Source organism: Spinacia oleracea, chromosome 1, assembly GCF_020520425.1.
Source record: "Spinacia oleracea cultivar Varoflay chromosome 1, BTI_SOV_V1, whole genome shotgun sequence".
In the NCBI taxonomy this organism is placed as follows: Eukaryota; Viridiplantae; Streptophyta; class Magnoliopsida; order Caryophyllales; family Amaranthaceae; genus Spinacia; species Spinacia oleracea.
The window spans coordinates 89046666-89053511 of record NC_079487.1 but is presented as its reverse complement, the minus strand read 5'-3'; the positions used below and the strand labels follow the sequence as shown (position 1 = coordinate 89053511).

Here is a 6846-nt window from a genome sequence, read left to right as displayed (position 1 = left end):
AATGGTTGTTTCCGCATGATCTATGTAATGTCATATGTATCATAACCTAACAGATTGTTATTGGGTAAAACCCGTTTTCGGATTGCTATCAGATTGGATACAGATTTGGTTCGATTAAAAGTTATATGAAGTACAAATCGGGTTATAGGTTTTCTCGGTTGCTAATGGTTCAGGTACAAATCTTCAATTTACGGGTTAAATCTCTATTATATAAGCCAAGAGGGGATGGTTATTTTCGTAACAATACTTTTGGTGTCCCCAAGCAAAAGACTAAACTACCCCCATTCTATCTTACAATTTAGTTGAATTATAAATTTGATAATTTAGTGACTGCAGTAACAAATTAGGAAACCCATATGGGTCATAATGGTGGAAGATAAATATATGACAGTTAAGGAAAGTCATACACAATCAAATCATGGTCAATCATAATTGTGATTCCATTGATTGGCAAGAAAATTGATTTGTCTTATTAGCTTCGATCTGTATATATTTTGTGATCTTTATTCTTAGCCTTATTTGTATAGATTGTAATCAATCTATATTTTATACTAAAAGAGAGGAACTCAATGTGGTGATGACAAATGTCACCACATGATTGGTCCTCTCTGTTAATATTAAAAATAAAGCTAAAAAAAATAAGCATAAAATATTTATGATGGCATAAGTTTCCAGGAAAACGGCTGGCAACTTATAAAGTATAAGACCCGTAAAAGGGCTACAAAATATATTTATGTTAAAAATAAAGCATCAAATATTCCAAAACCCAATAATATCTCCTGATCTAATGTTAAGTTTCTAGGAAAACATCTGGCAAAAATGTTAAAAAAATTATTAAAGCAACAAATATTTTGTAACAAAATAATGGAGTATCACGCATCAAATAACATAATATTATTTTACATATTTGTTTAGGCCTGAGAATAATAACCGTATTAAAAGGGAGGTTAATATTCACATGCCTATTATTCTATATTTTAGGCTATAATAATGGAAACAACCAAGAACATAATATTAATCTTACTATATTTCAATGATTACACTAATTCCAACCGAAATTTTAAAATATCTATGAATTCTTCATCAGCGTATATTTATGTCAGCATCAAATATTTTGGAGATGAAACTTATACGGCATCTTTGCTTTTTTTCAATTCACCTTCTGCAATATATAAGGTATGAAATATCAGAGGTTTATTATAACAATATATTCCATAATATATTAATCGACAAAAATACGACATTATGGCCCTATATAAATGAATTACAGCTTCGGGTTAAATTATCAGTTTCTACGTAAGTACGTAACTATTATCTATTATTCTAAATATCATGGCATTCACTACGATAAAAGATATCACTCCCTTAAAAGAATCATGGAGATTGAAGGTGAGGATTGTGAGGATTTGGGAACAACCGGATTTCAAAGACCATACTGTAATCGGCACTCGTGAATTAATATTGGTGGATGAGAAGGTAACTTCGTAATTCAGAAATTTAAATTTGTTTGTTTTTCTTATTTAAAAATTTCAACAATAATAATCTTCAATAACAAATTAAAAAAATCGACAACAATAAGAAAACAAAAAAAGTTTAAATTTCCGAATCACGAAGTTACCTTCTCATCCACCAATATTAATTCATGCGTGCCGATTACAGTATGGTCTTTGAAATCCGGCTGTTCCCAAAACCTCACAATCCTCACCTTCAATCTCCATGATTCTTTTAGGGGAGTGATATCTTTTATCGTAGTGAATGCCATAATATTTTGAAAAATAGATAATAGTTACGTAGAAACTGATAATTAACCCGGCGCTGAAAATCATTTATATAGGGCCATAATGTCCTATTTTTGTCGATTAATATATTATGGAATATATTGTTTGCTTGGTGGTGAATTATGATTAAATATATATTATAATAAATCTCTAATATTTCATACCTTATATATTGCAGAAGGTGAATTGAAAAAAAGCAAAGATGTCGTATAAGTTTCATCTCCAAAATATTTGATGCTGACATAAATATACGCAGCTGAAGATTTAATAGATATTTTAAATTTTCCTTTGGAATGGAGTGAGTGTAATCGTTGAAATATAATAAGATTAATGTTATGTTCTTGGTTGTTCCCTTGACTATAGCCTAAAATATAGAATAATAGGCATGTGAAATAGAATATTATATTCTCTTTTAATACGGTTAAACAACTATGTAAAATTAATATTATGATTTTTGTGTTTCCATTGTTATAGCGTAAAAAATAGGAGAATAGGGAAGTAAAATCTGGTAGCTGCATATATTTAGGTTGGGTTGTATATTTTTTCTGGAAGTTTTGCTATGTGATGCGTGATATTATTTTGTTACAAAATATTTGTTGCTTTAATTATTTTTTTAACATTTTTATCAGCCGTTTATTCTAGAAATTTAACATTAGATCGAGAGATATTATTGTGTTGTGAAATAATTGTTGCTTTATTTTTAAATTAAATATATTTCGTAGCCCTTTTTTCCTGGAAGTCTAACATCATGTACGGTATTACATTGATTTGTAAAATATTTTATGCTTAGTTTTTTTTTAGCTTTATTTTTAATATTAATAGAGAGGACCAATCATGTGGTGACATTTGTCATCACCACATTGAGTTCCTCTCTTTTAGTATAGTATATAGATTATGAAAATATCTATCAGAACTCTTATTTTTCATTGGACGAAACCAATAGATTTTCTACGTGGCGCTCTAATAGCTCAGCAAGTATGCCTATTTTATTTATATATACTTCCTCCATTTCTATATAGTTGCAACACTTTCCTAAAATGGAAATGTCACAATAGTTGCAACACACCTAAAATGAAAATATTTTTTATCCAAAGTTACAAATGTACACCTAAGATGAAGTAAGTAATGTGGCTAAAGTGGTTGTGGCCCCACTCAAGTACAACTTTCTTAAATACCGTATAGAAGGGTATGTTGCAACTATATAGAAACGAATGAAATATTAGATTAGATTAGATTAGATTAGATTAGAAGGTAGGGCAGAAAAGTTGGAGTACTAAAAATTAAAATGTGACCCCTAAAAAATGACAGTAGGAAATAGCATATGCGACTGCTTAAAAAATACGGAAAGAAAGTCAGCTGGACAATTTATAAGTTGCCTATTATCGACAATACGACCTCGCAAAGTCAAAGGCACCAAATTAAATCAAATACACACAATTCCATAATTATGTGAACCATTTGTGTCCGTTTAGTATTGGGTACCCGATCCCGAAACCGGTACCAACGAGTATCACCTGGTACCGGGTCCTAGAAAGCTATATCCGAAACTGGAACCGGTTATGACCGGAACCTAAAATTTAGAACCAGAACTGGTCCCACCGGAACTAGCTCCGGGTCCAGACCCGTCGTATCCTTTGTGGTTTCGGGTCCATGCTCATGTATTTCTACTCACCCCTAATTGTCACTCATATATTAATGCCACGTTTGAAAATTGTTAAATCTAATATCTATACTAATATATTAAAAGGCGTTGCCAAAAATGTTTATGTGTCACATAAAACTCTCCTGCTTACGCCTCATCATCCACTCACCAAGGTTATGTGATGATATTGACAATCAAAAATCAATACAATAAGGTTCGAACACAAGACCTCAAGTTTGGAGAATAACTCTCATTACCATCTTAACCAACCACTGATTGTTGTTTATCCATGCACGTTAATTTATAATACATGTTAACATGAAGTCTAAAACAACTAAATTTTTATGTTACTTCTTATTTCGTATGGACTATATTAGAATAAAAATAACCGTTGCAATATTAGGAAAACCGTGAATTAAACAATTAAAACGTTAGGAAAATTACTTTGCATGGTGCAGGTAATGTACATGTGTAGTTGATGAACTTAATGAATCTTTTCACTTTTATGGTCTACACGTATATTAGTCAAATATTGAGTTGAAAAAATATTCGAATTTTAATTATTCAAAGTAGCAACCGGGGCATCGCCTGGGCTACACACTAGTATATATATAAAGAGGAGTTTTTTGGAGAGCATTTAGAGCGTCCACGTAGGATTTCCACGTCATCATATTTAATTAAGTTATTAACTAATTAAATAAATAATATTAGATCTTGCCATGATTGACCACTTACTATGATAAGATGCTAGATAACATGATAAAAATTTGTCCTACTTTTCTTCTACCTCTATATATATACATATAAGCTTTTGTTGAGCTTTTGTTGGGATTCACGAAAACTCAAATAATACTCACATCTGCAATATAGCGTTATGTTTTGGGTGAATTTAGATATTCTGAATTGGAATCTTCTCGAACCTGCATACGGAGTATGTTGCAAGTTTGCATTTGAAACTATACAGTCTATACTGAAAGTTTTAATTTTTTTTTTTTTTTTTTTTTGCTAGGCAAGCAAGATCGAATAATATTAAGCACAAAACAGATTTACAACCTAAACTAACTCAAGGATGAAACAAACCAACTAGGTTGGACCATTCCATCAAAGAGCTAGAAACAGAAAACTATCTTACAGAGTAGCAAACCACAAGCTATCTCTCCTAGTTACATTTTTAGGTAAAACAACCAAAATTCGATCTCCAACATTTTGCTTAACTCTAGCTACCATATTCTGAACAGTTGGAAAGGAAGCATTCGAAAAACAACCATTCCTACTTGACCAAACAGCATACACTGCAACAGCTAGCATTGCAAAGCTAACTTGCTTCCTGAACTTTGACATTCTGCCATGAGCAATACACCTCATGAGCTGCTTCAGATTACCAGTGGAATAAGTAATCCCTAACCAAGTTTTGAGAGCACTAATGCATCTGCTGCTATAGGGACAAGCAAAGAACAGATGCTTATGATCTTCATCAGCTTGTCCACAAATCAGACAAGTTGCAGTATTACTAACACCAAATCTTGCCAATTTTGCAGTGGTTTGAAGCCTGTCCTGCACTGCCAACCAACATATGAATCTATGCTTAGGGATATTCAGCCTATTCCACACCATATTATCCCACTGAATCACAGGTTTTGGTCCAATGATTTTCTCATAAACTGTTTTCACAGAATAATTAGGCATAGCAGCTAACTTAGTTTGAGTATAAACTAGTTTCAATCTCTCTTTTATGGCACATATCTTCTTCCAATACCAGTTAGCAGAAGCTACAAGTTTATACTCCCACCAATCCCCATCCTTAATGTACACAGCATGAACCCATTTGATCCAAACATTATCATGCTTGGATGCAATGGCCCAAACATATTTTCCAATGCTTGCAATATTCCATTTGACAACATCTCTAAATCCAAGTCCACCTTGCTTCTTATCACAACATGAACTTTCCCAAGAAATGTTACTGTTTTTCTGACTATAAGCATGCCCACTCCAGAGAAATGCTCTACAAACTTTAGTAACTTCCTGCAGTACTTTCTTGGGTAAAATAAATACCTGAGCCCAGTACATATGAATACTCATCAACACAGAATTAATGAGCTGCATTCTTGCTGTGTAGGAAAGATTCCTTGAACTCCAGACTTTAATCCTAGCAACCATCTTATCCACTAAGACATCACATGTTAGGTTATGATACATATGATATTACATAAATCATGCGGAAACAACCATTAACCCAGGATTACATATTATTTACACATAATCATATAGCATAATTTAGATGCATACTCTTTGTTGCGTGCCCTCCCTAGCTGCGCCCGAACCGAACAAGAACAAGTCTTTAGGACTCCAAGTGTCGTCCCTCCGTAGATAGTCCACAGCACGTCCGGATCCGCCTTAAGATTGACCAACTAGAATCGCCCTTAAGGTACTAGAATTTTCGGCACTTTTGAGCAAGATGTGTGATTGAATTTTTCTCTCAAAACTCACTTTGAATACTTTGAAACTCGTTATAAATTGTGAACCCATGCCACATATTTATAGGGGTATGGAAAGGGAATCGGAATCCTATTCAGATACAAATTAATTAAACCTAGAATCCTACAAGAACTCTAATTAATTAATTTATCTAATAGAATTAGGAATTTAATCATTAACCGAACTCTGCATGTTTTAGGAATCGTGCATGAACACAAACACTTACGCACACACACACGGCAGCCACGATGGGCCGCCCATGCGCGTGCGTGCGAGCAGCAGCCCACGCAGCGAGGCCTACGCGAGCTACAAGCCCACGTAGCTCCTGCGCGCGCTGCGCGCGCTGTGCGCGCTGCCACGGCCTGCTGGGCCTGGCCTTGCGCTGGGCCTGGCGTGGCCTTGGCTGTTCCTGTGGCGCGCTTGGCTTGCTGGGCGATGGCCTGGCTTCGTGCTGGGCCCTCGTCCGGCAGGCCTCGTCCGATGCTTATTCGTACGATACGCTTCCGATTAAATTTCCGATTCCGGAATTCATTTCCGATACGAACAATATTTAATATTTCCGATTCCGGAATTAATTTCCGTTTCGAACAAATATTTAATATTTCCGTTTCCAGAATTATTTTCCGATTCCAATAATATTTTCGATTCTGACAATATTTCCGTTTCCGGCAATATTTCCGATTCTGGCAATATTTCCATTTCCGATAATATTTTCCGATACGTACCATGTTTCCGTTTCCGGCAACATCTACGACTTGGATAATATTTATATTTCCGATACGATCCATATTTCCGTTTCCGGCAATATCATCGTTTCCGGAGTATTCATTTCTTGCCTGTGACGATCTCAGCTCCCACTGAAACCAAGATCCGTCGATTCCGAATATTCATAGATGGAGTATTTAATGCCATTAAATACTTGATCCGTTTACGTACTATTTGTGTGAC

At 34.5% G+C, this 6846-nt stretch overlaps 1 long non-coding RNA gene across 1 annotated transcript; it reads right to left on the bottom strand.

Annotated features, from left to right (window-relative positions):
- Positions 1-884: 884 nt before the first annotated feature.
- LOC130466011 (uncharacterized) lies at positions 885-2033 on the bottom strand. The gene is made up of 2 exons (XR_008926023.1): positions 1619-2033; positions 885-1162 (listed from the first exon to the last, which is right to left on the bottom strand). It is a non-coding gene; the product is annotated as an uncharacterized lncRNA (long non-coding RNA).
- Positions 2034-6846: the final 4813 nt, after the last annotated feature.